This window comes from Salmo salar, chromosome ssa10 (assembly GCF_905237065.1).
Source record: "Salmo salar chromosome ssa10, Ssal_v3.1, whole genome shotgun sequence".
Lineage (NCBI taxonomy): Eukaryota > Metazoa > Chordata > Actinopteri > Salmoniformes > Salmonidae > Salmo > Salmo salar.
In genome coordinates this window covers 80,140,547-80,158,368 of record NC_059451.1, presented here as the reverse complement: position 1 = coordinate 80,158,368, position 17,822 = coordinate 80,140,547, and the positions used below count along the sequence as shown (strand labels likewise).

The 17,822-nt window shown below is 43.2% G+C and overlaps 1 long non-coding RNA gene across 5 annotated transcripts in view; it reads right to left on the bottom strand.

The window, feature by feature from the left end:
* LOC123724451 (uncharacterized) overlaps positions 1-17,606 on the bottom strand; it is a 58,934-nt gene extending 41,328 nt beyond the window's left edge. Inside the window, exons 1-4 of one of the 5 annotated variants that reach the window (XR_006757005.1) lie at positions 17,303-17,606; positions 17,026-17,081; positions 16,505-16,701; positions 6,970-7,067 (exon numbers count right to left, since the gene is read on the bottom strand). This is a non-coding gene — a long non-coding RNA (uncharacterized lncRNA). The remainder of the gene's footprint in view (positions 1-6,969; positions 7,068-16,504; positions 16,702-17,025; positions 17,082-17,302) is intronic. The other 4 variants (XR_006757004.1, XR_006757003.1, XR_006757006.1 and 1 more) reach the window with 4 other exon arrangements.
* Between the last annotated feature and the right edge of the window lie 216 nt (positions 17,607-17,822).

The window sequence follows — 17,822 nt, the reverse complement described above, 5'->3', positions numbered from 1 at the left end:
CTCCAGCCACCCTAGTCATAGACTGTTCCAAGAGGCTTCTAAACAGATTCTACCCCTAAGCCATAAGACTCCTGAACATCTAATGAAATGGCTATCCAGACATCTTGCATTGCCCCCCCCCTTTGTGCTGCTGCTACTCTCTGTTTATTATATATGCATAGTCACTTTAATAGCTCTACCTACATGTACATATTACCTCAATTACCTCGACTGTCCGGTGCCCCTGCACATTGACTCTGTATCGGTACCCCCTGTATATAGCCACGCTATTGTTATTTTACTGCTGCTCTTTAATCATTTGTTACTTTTATTTCTTTTTTGTTTTTAGGTGTTTTTTTCTTAAAACCTCATTGTTGGTTAAGGGCTTGTAAGTAAGCATTTCACTGATTTGTACGTGGACCAAAACTCCAGTATTTTTCCTTCATAGCTTGTTCACCATCTTCTTTTTAAATAGGGAGCCAATTTGTTGTCAGCACTTTTTTTCCATGACTGATGAAAACTTGTTTTCTCATGGCTCTCTCTTGTCCGTCTGCAGCAGACATATGGTGAGTAATATGTTTGGAACATCAAATTGCAATAAAATCACAGTATCGTATCGCAACACATATAATCGTGAGCATCGAGAGGACCCTGGCAATTCCCAGTCTTAGCTCCCACTGTCACACTGTCTGCTGAGAAGACGGCACATCGTCCTTGTCAGCATCATCCACCAACTGACAAACACACACACACACGCACACACTGATGACGAACACGCTGCACAGTGCAGCACAGTGCTGGAGACAGACACACCCCTATCCTGTCAACACACCATGTGAAACAGAGCACACTGCTTCTTCACTATATGGGTTCTATTGGCCTGTACTGCAGCAGACAGAAGAAGTACAACACACCAACAAATATATCAACCCTTGTGTATGAGGTCCCGGCCACACTCAAAAATGTTCTCTGAGACTGGCGTCCCCATGCGCACATTCGACGCGCACGTGCACGCACACACACACACACGCATGCACACGCACACACACACACACACACTAGCAACACACAATAGAGAGCCCAAAGAGCTAGGCTAATTAAAGGGATTAGTTGTGTTTGTCTGAGTGCTGTCTTGGTTTGCTGGCCTGGCACCAGCCTCCCTCACCCACCATGTCCAGCCTGTCTGTGGTCTGTTTGTCTGTCTGTCAGCCAACAGGGCAGGAATGGAAGGCTGGCACACCGCACACCTCTCTCTCCACTAACTGATCCCCAGCTGGCACCCTGGATGCCAACAAAAGTATTTCAGACCCTTAGCACTATATAATCAACAGAGCGAGAGAGAGACAGAGAGAGAGCGAGAGAGAGAGAGAGAGGGAAGGAGGGAGAGAGAGTGAGGGAGGGAGAGAAAGATGGAGGGAGAGAGAGAAATTGAGAGAGGGAGAGAGAAAAGATGGAGGGGGATATAGAGAGATAGAGAGGGTGAGATGGAGGGAGAGAGAGAGAGAGAGGGAGAGAAAGATGGAGTGAGAGAGAGGGAGAGAAAGATGGAGGGAGAGAGAGAGAGAGAGAGGGAGGGGTGAAGTTTACATAATGAGGTGCCTAGCAACCATAGAAGATGAGGAAGAGGAAAAAAGAAAGGGAGAGAGAGAAGGAGAAAAACACCCTCCTTGGCATGTGCGATTTTTCTAGCCTGCCTCAATTGACCTGTAAACCTTTGTGACAAATGCAAATAGCCCGGACTTGCTCACACAAAATACTGAAGGCTATTCAAATGAGCTCGCGCACACAATAGCAGTCTGCCTAGTCTCAGAACAGGGTGAATATACGGTCTGGGGCTGAATGGCACAATGTGTGAGAGCCAAACGAGGGGCTGAAGGGGCTGAAGAGACTCAGAGAGAGAGAGAGCCTTACCAGGCTGCCACAGAGGTGCCAGTCTCTATATTCAGCCTCCTCTCTCTTCTGCTCCCATCATTACACACACAGCTCAACATCTCCACACACAGCCTTCTAATGGACCAGCCACACCTCTCTGATAGAGAGATGAAGGCCCTTAAGAACGGCGAGACAGAACTATATAGCTACTGGGTAGCAAAACCTGTTGTGGGACTCTTTCAAAGATTTTAAAATACAAAACTGATTTTAAAATATAATACTGTGTAGTGTATTTTATGTGGAATCTGAAGATCTGTAGCTCGTGTTTAAAATAACTTTGTGTTTCATCACAACCTGTGTTGTTCCAACTTCCAACTTCCAGTGTTGATAGGATACATTATTCAACTGAATTAGGACTATTATTACATTATTCATCTTTATTGTGCACATTTGAATAACATGTGTGTAACAATTGAATAAAATTGTGTTACATAGTTTGCTGTTCGTGTATTTTTATACGGACATTAGATTTAAAAACAAATTCAAAATGAATTGTGATTAAACCTTCCTTCTAGCTACATGCTTATCACTGCACAATGTAAATTACTCGTGCAAAGCTTTCAGCTTGTGCATCTTCAGGTATAAAAGTTGTCAGTACTATGTAACAATGTGCTACATTGCACCTTCCTATGTCATTTTGATGGGGGAAGAAATGTGTAAAATGTATTTAATTAAATTCGGGCTGTGGTAAAGGCAAATGCAGAATAGTAAAAATGTCCCCATCAATCATATTCTCCATCAAAAGAAGTAAACCAAAGTTGTAAATGTTGTTTCTACTGGTAAGTACTATACAGTCCCATGTCTCTCTCCATGCTTCAGGAATGCTTAGGAGCACACTCAGCCTTTAACCATCTTTCTCTCTCTTTCTCTTTTGTTGCTCCTCTCATTTCCAATCTCAGTTTCAGCCTTAGCAAGAGTTTCAGCTGAAACTTTGCAGGCAATTTGTCTGGCAGCCAAACTTCCCAGCATGCATTGCGCAGTCCTGGCTTTGTCCCTGTGTTAACTGTTAAATTGCTCGACTCGACTCAGCACGTGACGGAACCTTTCTTTTTACTCTCTAATACAGTTCTACAGTACATACTAGACAGACACGCAATAATCACACAAAATACATGTATTTGCTGGCACACATACTGTATCATCACTCTCTGATGAAAACCTCAATTTCTGCCAATTATCTAATATTTTACATTTATTGAAAGCAGTAACTCATCTCAATGTACTTTCATGACTCTATGACCTATTTCTTTTATTCAAAATAGCTTCTGAAATATCATAATTGTATGTTAATTAATGGGAAAATACAGTATTTTTCTCAATTTCTGTATATAATAAATAATACAAATAGTCTACTGAGCCACAGCATATTGTATACTAACAAAATTAGGAAATTATATGATTTTATAATAATACATATGCTCAGAGAAAGAGATTTTGTTTAACAAGTAATAAAATAAAATCTCAAGATAAGGGTCACACTTATTGGCTCGCTTGTTTTCAGTACTCTAGCACCCTCCCCTTGCCAGGATAACAACACTGAGCCTTTTTCTGAAATGTTTTATGAGATTGGAGAACACATTGGGAGGGATCTTAGACCGTTCCTCCATACAGAATCTTTCCATATCTTTTGTCTGCTCTTATGGACTGCCCTCTTCAATTCAAACCACGGTATTTCAATGGGGTTCAAGTCCGGAGACCGAGATGGCTATTGCAAAATGTTGATTTTAATGTAAATTAACAATTTATTTGTGGGCATAGCACCGGTTCCAATCCAAGTGCCAACTCTGTTTGTCAAAATCTTGGCGGTGCTGTGGTCAGAATAAATGAAAATAGAGCTCTGTGAAAACCCAGGTGTGGAATGTAATTCACAATATTTTACTTTGAAAAGCATAATTTACATTAATTCAATTTAAACAGTCATGGTCCCCTGGATGTTTTTGTCTAGTTGCGGTGACAATACTGTAAATCTACAAGTAGTTACTGTATTTTTTACAGCTAGATTCAGGTGTTAAGGGACAGATGATAATTAGTTGGGACTGAACCTCCCTTGGGATTTGAACTCATAATCTCTGCACTAGACATAATGGAGATGGGCAAGAACACATTTCTGGACTTTGCCGTAAAGATTAAATAAATATAATGAACAAAACCATAAACACAACATGTAAAGTGTTGGTCCCATGTTTCATGAGCTGAAATAAAAAATCTCAGATATCTTCCATAAGCACAGAAAGCATATTTATCTCAAATTTTGTGCACAAATTCGTTTACATCCCTGTTAGTGAGCTTATCTCTTGCCAAGATAATTCGTCCACCTGACCGGTGTGGCATATCAAGAAGCTGATTAAACGGCATGATCATTATACAGGTGTGCTGGGGACAATAAAAGGCCACTCTAGAATTTGCCGTTTTGTCACACATGTCACGTCCTGACCAGTAAAGGGGTTATTTGTTATTGTAGTTTGGTCAGGACGTGGCAGGGGGGTGTTTGTTTTATGTGGTTCGGGGTTTGTTGATATATGTGTTTATGTAGAGGGGTGTTTGTTTAGAGTATTCCGGGGTTTTGGTTATGTTCTATGTTGTGCATTTCTATGATCTATCTATGTTGTGTATTTCTTTGTGTTGGCCTGGTATGGCTCTCAATCAGGAACAGCTGTACATCGTTGTTGCTGATTGAGTCATACTTAGGTAGCCCCGTTTTCACATGTCCCTTGTGGGAAGTTGTTGTTGCACTGCTGTGTTAGCCTGCAATACTGTTCGTTCGTACGTTTTCTTGTTTTGTTTATTAAGTGTTCTAAATAAAAGATAAAATGAGCACTCAACCCGCTGCGCCTTGGTCCAGTATATACGACGACCGTTACAACACAATGCCAAAGATGTCTCAAGTTTTGAGGGAGCGTGCAAATACCATGCTGGAGGGTGCTGAGGAGTATGTATGACTGTAATAAAGCCCTTTTGTGGGGAAAATCTGATTCTGATTGGATGGGCCAAGCCAATGGTTCTCGAACCCATAACCTCTTGGTCACTAGCAAACTCAAGCTACACCACCAGATATGTGAGTGTGAAAAAGATATGGCCACAGGCGTATAGGCAATAATGCATTTCTGTGTTTTGCTAAAAGCTGCCCAGAATCAAGTAAATAATTGTCATGAAGCTGGTTGAGAGAATGCCAAGAGTGTGCAAAGCTGTCATCAAGGCAAAGGGTGGTTACTTTGAAGAAAATATATTTTGATTTGTTTAACACTTTTTGGGTTACTACATGATTCATATGTGTTATTTCATAGTTTTGATGTCTTCACTATTATTCTACAATGTAAAAAATAGTAAAACTTAAGAAAAACCCTTGAATGAGTGCGTGTGTCCAAACTTTTGACTGGTACTGCACATGTCGGTTCTTTTGCTCAAGAACCCGATGGTCACTCTGACAGAGCTCCAGAGTTCCTCTGTGGAGATGGGTGAACCTTCCAGAAGCACAACCATCTCTGCAACACTCCACCATTCAGGCCTTTATGGTAGAGTGGCCAGAAGGAAGTCACTCCTCAGTAAAAAGCACATGACAGCCCGCTTGGAGTTTGCTAAAAGGCACCAAAAGGACTCAGAGACCATGAGAAACAAGATTCTCTGGTCTGATAAAACCAAGATTGAACTCTTTGGCCTGAATGCCAAGTGTCACATCTAGAGGAAACCTGGCACCATCCCTACGGGGAAGCATGGTGGTGGCAGCATCATGCTGTGGGGATGTTTTCAGCGGCAGGGACTGGGAGACAAGTCAGGATCGAGGGGAAAATGAACGGAACAAAGTACAAAGAGATCCTTGATGAAAACCTTTCCAACCTTTCCAACCTGACAACAACCCTAAGCACACAGCCAAGACAACGCAGGAGTGGCATCAGGACAAGTCTCTGAATGTCCTTGAGTGGCCCAGCCAGAGCCTGGACTGGAACCCGATCGAACATCTCTGGAGAGATCTGAAAATAGCTGTGCTCCCCATGCTCCCCATCCAACCTGACAGAGCTTGAGGGGATCAGCAGAGAAGAACGGGAGAAACTCCCCAAATACAGGTGTGCCAAGCTTGTGGCGTCACAGCCAAGAAGACTCGAGGCTGTAATTGCTGCCAAAGGTGCTTCAACAAAGTACTGAGGAAAGGGTCTGGATACTTATTTAAATGTGATATTTCCGGGGTTTTTTATTATACATTTGCTAACATTTCAAAAAATCAGTTTTTGCTTTGTCAGTATGGGGTATTGTGTGTACCGTAATTTCCGGACTATAAGCCGCAACTTTTTTCCCACGCTTTGAACCTCGCGGCTTAAACAATGGCGAGGCTAATATATGGATTTTTCCCGCTTTCAATTTTTTTTTCTCCAAAAAAACACATTCTGTGACGTGCTCAGTTTTTTGGCGGCATGAAGCTTTCATTAGACCAATGAAATTGCCGAACGGGTTAAGGTCAAACAACTTTTTTGTTTACTGTTTAGATTAAATCGAGCGCTCTCAAACTTCCCATCATTCTGATTATGGTAGTCATTTTGTCACCCTCATCATGGCAAAGACACGGAGAAATGCATATGATGCAGCTTTCAAGTTGAAGGCGATTGATCTGGCTGTTGGAAAAGGAAATAGAGCTGCTGCACGGGAGCTTGGTCTTAATGAGTCGATGATAAGACGTTGGAAACAGCAGCGTGAGGAATTGTCTCAGTGCAAAAAGACAACTAAAGCTTTCAGAGAATGGCCTGAACTAGAAAATGAGCTCGAAGACTGGGTCAACACACAGAGAGCAGACGGCCGAGGTGTTGCGGCTTATAGACAGGTGCGGCTTATATTCAGGTGCGCTCAATAGTCCGGAAATTACGGTAGATTGATGAGGGGAAAAAACAATTTTAGAACAATGCTGTAATGTAACAAAATGTGGAAAAGGTCAAGGGGTTTGAATACTTTCCGAATGCACTCTATCTCTCAGATATAGGACAGACACTTCAGAACAAACTTCCTTTAGATAATTTTTTTGGGACTATCTGTTGTTCGACAGGAAAACTTTGCAGAGCGATGTCAACTTACCAGCACTACGACCAGGAATACGACTTTCCCGAAGCGGATCCCTTGTCTGAACCACGCAGGGCATTTGAACTGATTCCAGAGGTTGACCCAAAACAACTCTGCAAGAGAAGAGGCAGACGGAATGGTCTTCTGGTCAGAGGCACGCACACCACCCACCATAGAGGCGCGCACACCACTCACCACTTCCGAGTATATTACTCGCTAACGTCCAGTCTCTAGATAACAAGGTAGATGAAATTAGGGCAAGGGTTGCTTTCCAGAGAGACATCAGGGATTGTAACATACTCTGTTTACGGAAACATGGTTCTCACGGGATATGCTGTCGGAGTCGGTACAGCCACCTGGATTCTTTGTGCGTCGCGCCGACAGGAATAAACATCTCTCCGGGAAGAAGAAGGGCGGGGGTGTATGTTTCATGGTTAACATCTCATGGTGTAATTGTAACAACATACATGTTCTCAAGTCCTTTTGTTCACCTGACCTAGAATTCCTAACAATCAAATGCCGACCAAATTATCTCCCAAGGGAATGCTCCTCGGTTATTGTCACAGCAGTGTATATCCCCCCTCAAGCCGATACCACGATGGCCCTCAAGGAACTTCACTGGACTTTATGCAAACTGAAAACCATATATCCTGAGGCTGCATTTGTTGTAGCTGGGGATTTTAACAAAGCAAATTTGAGAACAAGGCTACCTAAATTCTATCAGCATATTGACTGCAGCACTCACGCTGGTTAAACACTGGATCACTGATACTCTAACTTCCGCGATGCATACAAGGCCCTCCCCTGCCCTCCTTTCGGCAAATCTGACCACGGCTCCAATTTGCTCCTCCCTTCCTATAGGCAGAAACTCAAAGAGGATGTACCCGTGCTAAGGGCTATTCAACGCTGGTCTGACCAATCAGAATCCACGCTACAAGATTGTTTTGATCACGCGGACTGGGAAATGTTCTGCGTAGCCTCAGAGAATAATATCGAAGCATACGCTGATTCGGTGACTGAGTTTATAAGGAAGTGTATTGGAGATGTTGTACCTACTGTGACTATTAAAACCTACCCTAACCAGAAATGATGGATGGCAGCATTTGCACAAAATTGAAAGCGCGAACCACCGCATTTAACCATGAAAATGTGACTGAGAATGTGGCCGAACACAAACAGTGCAGTTATTCCCTCCGCAAGGCAATCAAACAAGCAAAATGTGGAGTGGAGTCGCAATTCAACGGTTCAGACACGAGACATATGTGGCAGGGTTTACAGACAATCACGGACTACAAAAGGAAAACCAGCCACATCACGGACACCGACGTCTTGCTTCCAGACAAACTAAACACCTTCTTTGCCCGCTTTGAGGATAATACAGTGCCACCGACGCGGCCCGCTACCAAGAACTGTGGGCTCTCCTTCTCCGTGGCTGATGTGAGTAAGACATTTAAACGTGTTAACCCTCGCAAGGCTGCCGGCCCAGATGGCATCCCTAGCCACGTCCTCAGAGCATGTGCAGACCAGCTGCCTAGTGTGTTTACGGACATATTCAATCTCTCCCTATCCCAGTCTGCTGTCCCCACATGCTTCAAGATCAAATTAAATCAAATCAAATCAAAGTTTATTTGTCACGTGCGCAGAATACTACAGGTGTAGACCTTACAGTGAAATGCTTACTTACAGGCTCTAACCAAGAGTGGATTTAAAAAAAAGGTATTAGGTGAACAATAGGTAAGTAAAGAAATAAAAACAACAGTAAAAAGACAGTGAAAAATAACAGTAGCGAGGCTATAACAGTAGTGAGGCTATATACAGACACTCGTTAGTCGGGCTGATTGAGGCAGTATGTACATGAATGTATAGTTAAAGTGACTATGCATATATGATAAACAGAGACTAGCAGTAGCGTAAAAGAGGGGTTGGCGGGTGGTGGGTGGCGGGACACAATGCAGATAGCCAGGGTAGCCAATGTGCGGGGGCACCGGTTGGTCGGTCTAATTGAGGTAGTATGTACATGAATGTATAGCTAAAGTGACTATGCATATATGATAAACAGAGATGACCACCATTGTTCCTGTACCCAAGAAGGCAAAGGTAACTGAACTAAATGACTATCGCCCCGTAGCACTCACTTCTGTCATCATGAAGTGCTTTGAGAGACTAGTCAAGGATCATATCACCTCCACCTTACCTGTCACCCTAGAGCAGGGGTGGGCAATTCCAGTCCTCGAGGGCCTGATTGGTGTCACAGATTTGCCCCAGCCCCAGCTAACACACCTGACTCCAATAATCACCTACTCAGTTCAGAATGCAATTTGATTAATCAGCTGTGTTAACTAGGGAGGGAGAAAAAGTGTAACACCAATCAGGCCCTCAAGGACTGGAGTTGTCCACCACTGCCCTAGACCCACTTCAATTTGCTTACTGCCCCAATAGGTCCACAGACGATGCAACCATCATCACACTGCACACTGCACACTGCCTTATCCCATCTGGACAAGAGGAATACCTATGTAAGAATGCTGTTCATTGACTATAGCTCAGCATTCAACACCATAGTACCCTCCAAGCTCATCATTAATGAGGATTTCTACCGCAAGCTCTGGACATTTACACCTGAATCTTGCAGCTAGCTAGCTGCTATCCGAGTGACTATTGGCTAACGTCGGTCCCGGAGCTAACATCAATTATTCCGGAGCTAGCCAGCTGAAGAGTTCCATCAGCCACTCCTGTGCTACAATCACCTATCCGGACCCGTTTTACTGCCGATGCGGAGCCCCATTGGGCCTTCACGACTGGACTACCGACGTTATCTGCCCGAGGGAGTTATCCAACTGGCCCCTCCGTCGCGACGTAACCTGAACGCCCATCTGCGGCCAGCTAATCATTAGCTGTCTTATCGGCTGCTATCTGAATAGGTCTATCGGCCAATTTTCTTGGGCCACTATAACTATAACTATAACTATTTTGCCAATTGGATTGGTCCCCTCTACCACACGGAACCCCACTAATCTACCGACGGACACGCACGAGGTGGCTAAAAACAGACCATCTTCTGCCAACTTGCTACCCATGGCCCGGCTAGCTGTCTGAATCGCCGTGACCGCAACCGACCTCACTACTCACTGGACCCTTTTGATCACTTGGCTAACCATGCCTCTCCTTAATGTCAATATGCCTTGTCCATTGCTGTTCTGGTTAGTGTTTTTTGGCTTATTTCACTGTAGAGTCTCTAGCCCTGCTCATTATACCTTATCCAACCTCTCAGTTCACCACCCACACATGCGATGACATCACCTAGTTTCAATGATGTTTCTAGAGACAATATCTCTCTCATCATCACTCAATGCCTAGGTTTACCTCCACTGTATTCACATCCTACCATACCTTTGTCTGTACATTATACCTTGAAGCTATTTTATCGCCCCCAGAAACCTGCTCCTTTTACTCTCTGTTCCGGACGTCCTAGACGACCAATTCTCATAGCTTTTAGCTGTACCCTTATCCAACTTCTCCTCTGTTCCTCTAGCGATGTAGAGGTGAATCCAGGCCCTGCAGTGCCTAGCTCCACTCCTATTCCCCAGGCGCTCTCTTTTGATGACTTCTGTAACCGTAATAGCCTTGGTTTCATGCATGTTAACATTAGAAGCCTCCTCCCTAAGTTTGTTTTATTCACTGCTTTAGCACACTCTGCCAACCCGGATGTCCTAGCCGTGTCTGAATCCTGGCTTAGGAAGACCACCAAAAACTCTGAAATCTCCATCCCTAACTACAACATTTTCAGACAAGATAGAACGGCCAAAGGGGGCGGTGTTGCAATCTACTGCAGAGATAGCCTGCAGAGTTCTGTCCTACTATTCAGGTCTGTACCCAAATAATTTGAACTTCTACTTTTAAAAATCCACCTCTCTAAAAACAAGTCTCTCACCATTGCTGCCTGCTATATACCACCCTCTGCCCCCAGCTGTGCTCTGGACACCATATGTGAACTGGTTGCCCCCCATCTATCTTTAGAGCTCGTGCTGCTAGGTGACCTAAACTGGGACATGCTTAACACCCCAGCCATTCTACAATCTAAGCTTGATGCCCTCAATCTCGCACAAATTATCAATGAACCTACCAGGTACCACCCCAAAACCGTAAACACGGGCACCCTCATAGATATCATCCTAACCAACTTGCCCTCTAAATACACCTCTGCTATTTTCAACCAAGATCTCAGCGATCACTGCCTCATTGCCTACATCCGTAATGGGTCAGCGGTCAAACAACCTCCACTCATCACTGTCAAACGCTCCCTGAAACACTTCAGCGAGCAGGCCTTTCTAATCGACCTGGCCCTGGTATCCTGGAAGGAGATTGACCTCATCCCTTCAGTAGAGGATGCCTGGTTATTTTTTTTAAATGCCTTCCTCACCATCTTATCTAGATGTGCCACTAGCGGAACGCCTCGCCAATATCCAATGATAGAGCGTGGCGCGAATTACAAACACCTCAGAAATCCAAAAACTTCAATTTTTCAAACATATGACTATTTTACCCCATTTTAAAGACAAGACTCTCCTTTATCTAACCACATTGTCCGATTTCAAAAAGGCTTTACAACGAAAGCAAAACATTAGATTATGTCAGGAGAGTACACAGCCAGAAATAATCACACACCCATTTTTCAAGCTAGCATATAATGTCACAAAAACCAAAACCACAGCTAAATGCAGCACTAGTCTTTGATGATCTTCATCAGATGACACTCCTAGGACATTATGTTATACAATACATGTATGTTTTGTTCAATCAAGTTCATATTTCTATCAAAAAACAGCTTTTTACATTAGCATGTGACGTTCAGAACTAGCATACCCACCGGAGACTTCCGGTAAATTTACTAAATTACTCACGATAAACGTTCACAAAAAACATAACAATTATTTTAAGAATTATAGATACAGAACTCCTTTATGCAATTGCGGTGTCCGATTTTAAAATAGCTTTTCGGTGAAAGCACATTTTGCAATATTCTGAGTAGATAGCCCGGCCATCATGGATAGCTATTTTGACACCCACCAAGTTTGGAATTCACCAAACTCAGATTTACTATAAGACAAATTGGATTACCTTTGCTGTTCTTCGTCAGAATGCACTCCCAGGACTTCTACTTCAACACCCAATGTTTTTTTGGTTCCAAATAATCCATAGTTATATCCAAATAGCTGCGTTTTGTTCGTGCGTTCAAGACACTATCCGAAGGGTGACGCGCCGGTGCGTATCGTGACCAAAAAATTCAAAATATTCCATTACCGTACTTCGAAGCATGTCAAACGCTGTTTAAAATCAATTTTTATGCGATTTTTCTCATAAAATAGCGATAATATTCCGACCGGGAGACCTTGTTTTCGTTCAAACACTGAAAATAGAAAATAGAGTCTTCACATGCACGCGTGCGACCGTGTCATTGTTCTCAGAACGCCCACTTTCCAAAAGCCCTACTGTTTTACGCCCAGGGACTGCAGAGTCATCATTCCCCGTTCTGGCGCCTTCTGAGAGCCTATGGGAGCCTTAGAAAATGTCACGTTACAGCAGAGATCCTCTATTTTCCATAAAGAGGCTATATAAGGCCAAGAAATGGTCAGAGAGGGCACTTCCTGTATGGAATCTTCTCAGGTTTTGGCCTGCCATATGAGTTCTGTTATACTCACAGACACCATTCAAACAGTTTTAGAAACTTTAGGGTGTTTTCTATCCAAATACAATAATTATATGCATATTCTAGTTTCTGGGCAGGAGTAATAACCAGATTAAATCGGGTACGTTTTTTATCCGGTCGTGAAAATACTGCCCCCTATCCTAAACAGGTTAAATAAGCATGCCCCATTCAAGAAATGTAGAACCAGGAACAGATATAGCCCTTGGTTCTCTCCAGACCTGACTGCCCTTATCCAACACAAAAACATCCTGTGGCGTTCTGCATTAGCATCGAACAGCCCCCATGATATGCAATTTTTTAGGGAAGTTAGAAACCAATATACACAGGCAGTTAGAAAAGCCAAGGCTAGCTTTTTCAAGCAGAAATTTGCTTCCTGCAACACAAACTCAAAACAGTTCTGGGACACTGTAAAGTCCTTGGAGAATAAGAGCACCTCCTCCCAGCTACCCACTGCACTGAGGATAGGAAACACTGTCACCACCGATAAATCCACTATAATTGAGAATTTCAATAAGCATTTTTTTACGGCTGGTCATGCTTTCCACCTGGCTACCCCTACTCCGGTCAACAGCACTGCACCCCCCACAGCAACTCGCCCAAGCCTTCCCTATTTCTCCTTCTCCAAAATCCATTTCTAAAGTCTTCGAAAGCCAAGTCAACAAACAGATTACCGACCATTTCGAATCCCACCGCACCTTCTCCGCTATGCAATCTGGTTTCAGAGCTGGTCATGGGTGCCCCTCAGCCATGCTCAAGGTCCTAAAAGATATCTTAACCGCCATCGATAAGAAACAATACTGTGCTGTCGTATTCATTGACCTGGCCAAGGCTTTCGACTCTGTCAATCACCACATCCTCATCGGCAGACTCAATAGCCTTGGTTTCTCAAATGATTGCCTCGCCTGGTTCAGCAACTATTTCTCCGATAGAGTTCAGTGTGTCAAATCGGAGGGCCTGTTGTCCGGGCCTCTGGCCGTCTCTATGGGGGTGCCACAGGGTTCAATTCTTGGGCCGACTCTTTTCTCTGAATACATCAATGATGTCGCTCTTGCTGCTGGTGAGTCTCTGATCCACCTCTACGCAGATGACACCATTCTGTATACTTCTGGCCCTTCTTTGGACACTGTGTTAACTACCCTTCAGACGAGCTTCAATGCCATACAACGCTCCTTCCGTGGCCTCAAACTGCTCTTAAATACAAGTAAAACTAAATTCATGCTCTTCAAACGATCGCTGCCTGCACCTGCCCGCCCGTCCAGCATCACTACTCTGGACGGTTCTGACTTAGAATATGTGGACAACTACAAATACCTAGGTGTCTGGTTAGACTGTAAACTCTCCTTCCAGACTCACATGAAACATCTCCAATCCAAAGTTAAATCTAGAATTGGCTTCCTATTTCGCAACAAACCATCTTTCACTCATGCTGCCAAACATACCCTCGTAAAACTGACCATCCTACCAATCCTCGACTTCGGCGATGTAATTTACAAAATAGCCTCCAATACCCTACTCAATAAATTGGATGCAGTCTATCACAGTGCCATCCGTTTTGTCACCAAATTGTTTATAGACAGATTATTTAACTTATAATTCACTGTATCACAATTCCAGTGGGTCAGAAGTTTACATACACTAAGTTGACTGTGCTTTAAAACAGCTTGGAAAATTCCAGAAAATTATGTCATGGCTTTATAAGCTTCTGATAAGCTAATTGACATAATTTGAGTCAATTGGATGTTTTCCTGTGGATGTATTTCAAGGCCTACTTTAAAATGCAGTGCCTCTTTGCTTGACATCATGAGAAAATCAAAAGAAATCAGCCAAGATATCAGAAACAAATGGTAGACCTCCACAAGTCTAGTTCATCCTTGGGAGAAGGTACCACGTTCATCTGTACAAACAATAGTACGCAAGTATAAACACCATGGGACCACGCAGCCGTCATACCGCTCAGGAAGGAGACGTTTTCTGTCTCCTAGAGATGAATGTACTTTGGTGCGAAAAGTGCAAATCAATCCCAGAACAACAGCAAAGGACCTTGTGAAGATGCTGGAGGAAACAGGTACAAAAGTATTTATATCCACAGTAAAACGAGTCCTATATCGTCATAACCTGAAAGGCCGCTCAGCAAGGAAGAAGCCACTGCTCCAAAACCTCCATAAAAAAAACAGACTACGGTTTGCAACTGCACATGGGGACAAAGACTGTACTTTTTGGAGAAATGTCCTCTGGTCTGATGAAACAAAAATAGAACTGTTTGGACATAATGAACATTCTTATGTTTGGAGGAAAAAGGGGGAGGCTTGCAAGCCAAAGAACACCATCCCAACTGTGAAGCACAGAGGTGGCAGCATCATGTTGTGGGGGTGCATTGCTGCAAGAGGTCCTGGTGTACTTCACAAAATAGATGGCATCATTAGGTAGGAAAAGTACGTGGATATATTGAAGCAACATCTCAAGACATCAGTCAGGAAGTTAAAGTTTGGTAGCAAATGGGTCTTCCAAATGGACAATGACCCCAAGCATACTTCCAAAGTTGTGGCAAAATGGCTTAAAGACAACAAAGTCAAGGTATTGGAGTGGCCATCACAAAGCCCTGACCTCAATCCTGTAGAAAATTTGTGGGCAGAACTGCAAAGGCGTGTGCGAGCAAGGAGGCCTACAAAACTGACTCAGTTACACCAGCTCTGTCAGGAGGAATGGGCCAAAATTCACCCAACTTATTGTGGGAAGCTTGTGGAAGGCTACCCGAAATGTTTGACCCAAGTTAAACAATTTAAAGGCAATGCTACCAAATACTAATTGAGTGTATGTAAACTTCTGACCCACTGGGAATGTGATGAAAGAAATAAAAGCTGAAATAAATCATTATCTCTACTATTATTCTGACATTTCACATTCTTAAAATAAAGTGGTGATCCTAACTGACCTAAGACAGGGAATATTTACTAGGATTAAATGTCAGTAATTGTGAAAAACTGAGTTTAAATGTATTTGGCTAAGGTGTATGTAAACTTCCGACTTGAACTGTACAGTCGTGGTCAAAAGTTTTGAGAATGACACAAATATTAATTTTCACAAAGTCTGCTGCCTCAGTTTGTATGATGGCAATTTGCATATACTCCAGAATGTTATGAAGAGTGATCAGATAAATTGCAATTAATTGCAAAGTCCCTCTTTGCCATGCAAATGAACTGAATCCCCCAAAAACATTTCCACTGCATTTCAGCCCTGCCACAAAAGGACCAGCTGATATTATGTCAGTGATTCTCTCGTTAACACAGGTGTTGAGTGTTGACGAGGACAAGGCTGGAGATCACTCTGTCATGCTGATTGAGTTCGAATAACAGACTGGAAGCTTCAAAAGGAGGGTGGTCCTTGGAATTGTTCTTCCTCTATGGCCAAAACTTTTGAGAATATCACAAATATTAATTTCCACAAAGTTTGCTGCTTCAGTGTCCTTAACAATTGTGCTTGCGCTAGTTAACAAGGTCCTTTAAACTGAACGCAGAGACATTAAAATGGTATCCACGAGTTCATCTGACTCATTGCCAAAATCCCAAAGTAACCCTTTCAGGTTCATAGGTCAAATCAGTGGTCATGGTTGTAATGCAAAAAAATAAAGGTGAAATCAGTTACTGACACAGACATTGTGGCATAGCAGCAAGATCAGAATGCTGTGAAACAAAAGGTTGTCAGTTCAAATCTTAGGAAACGTAATGTTGAATAAAAATTACTGTATAAATAAACATATACAACGTACATAAGTTGAAAACTATGTATATTAAAAGCACTGTGTGTGTGTATCATAATAATACATTTATGTTTGCAGGGCATTACCTGTGAAAATCCACATGTGAAAAGTCATCACATCAAGTGTTCCAAAAACACATGGTTTCACATGATTTCTCATGTGCAAAACATGTGGAAATGTCACGTGAAATCATATGATTTTCCACATGTGAAATCATGTGGTTTTTCCGCAAAGGCTCTGTCTGCTTGCAGCATCTGGTGGACACCTGCAACAGTGCAAGTCACTGGAGAGAGAGAGAGAGAGAGAGAGAGAGAGAGAGAGAGAGAGAGAAAGAGAAAGAGAAAGAGAAAGAGAAAGAAAGAAAGAAAGAAAGAAAGAAAGAAAGAAAGAAAGAAAGAAAGGCTAATGTGTGTGGATAAGGCTGGTTTTGATATGTGCATAGGAGGCAAGTTCAATACTTCATTCAGAGGGAGCTGGTTTGGCCAGCTCAGTACTTCATTCAGAGAGAAAGAAAACTGGTTCTAGAGCCATCTGATGTTAAATATGAGGGCACATTATGAGACAGCACTGAGAATCTTTGTGAACACTCTTCTTATTAATCTTTTACCTGTATTGCTTCATTCAAGTCCATTTCATCTGGACTTCTTGCCACCCTCTGTAACACTGAAAAACAAAAACACACATCGTGAAATACAGTATCTAACCACAGCACAAAGGTCTTTGAACACAACAGTCAATGCTAACAATCCATTGGACATAATACAACGGCACAAAGTGACAAGATATTTTCCCTTCATAACAAAGCACCATGCTCCATACTGCGGGCCAGTTCATTATGCAATAGCAAACCAGAGAAGCGCTTTCAAATGGTATCAGATACTCACGCGCTCTTTCATTTAACAGGGCTAACAGCTCCAAGTGAACCCGATCACAAAGGGAGAGACGCTCACTGACACCACAGCAATTAGGCCGTACAGCTAATCTTACAAGGCACTTAGGACATCTTTAACAGGCGTCAGGGCACCAGGGTTGATGTGTCCTGGTCTCTCCTGGCCCGTGAGGCAGCAGGGTGGTTGTTTTATGGCCGTGAGGGTGCAGGGTTGATTGTTAACGCAGGGGAAGTGATCCCTGGAGTCAGGCCACTAAATCTGCTCCGTCCCTGTAACCATGGCAGCAGACAGGTAGTGTCTGGGTCACAGGGCAAACATTGCCAGCCTCGAGCGGTCTGCCGTCGGTTAATAAAACTCTAGCTCAGTGTGAACGAGGGCGCAGAAGCACACACACAAACAGACACAGCATGTGCACACACGCACACCCGTCTCGGGTGACTGGTGCCAGCTGACCTGAGGACAAATATTAATATACAGGGGAACAGGCTTCCATTAATCAACGACAGCTGATTCA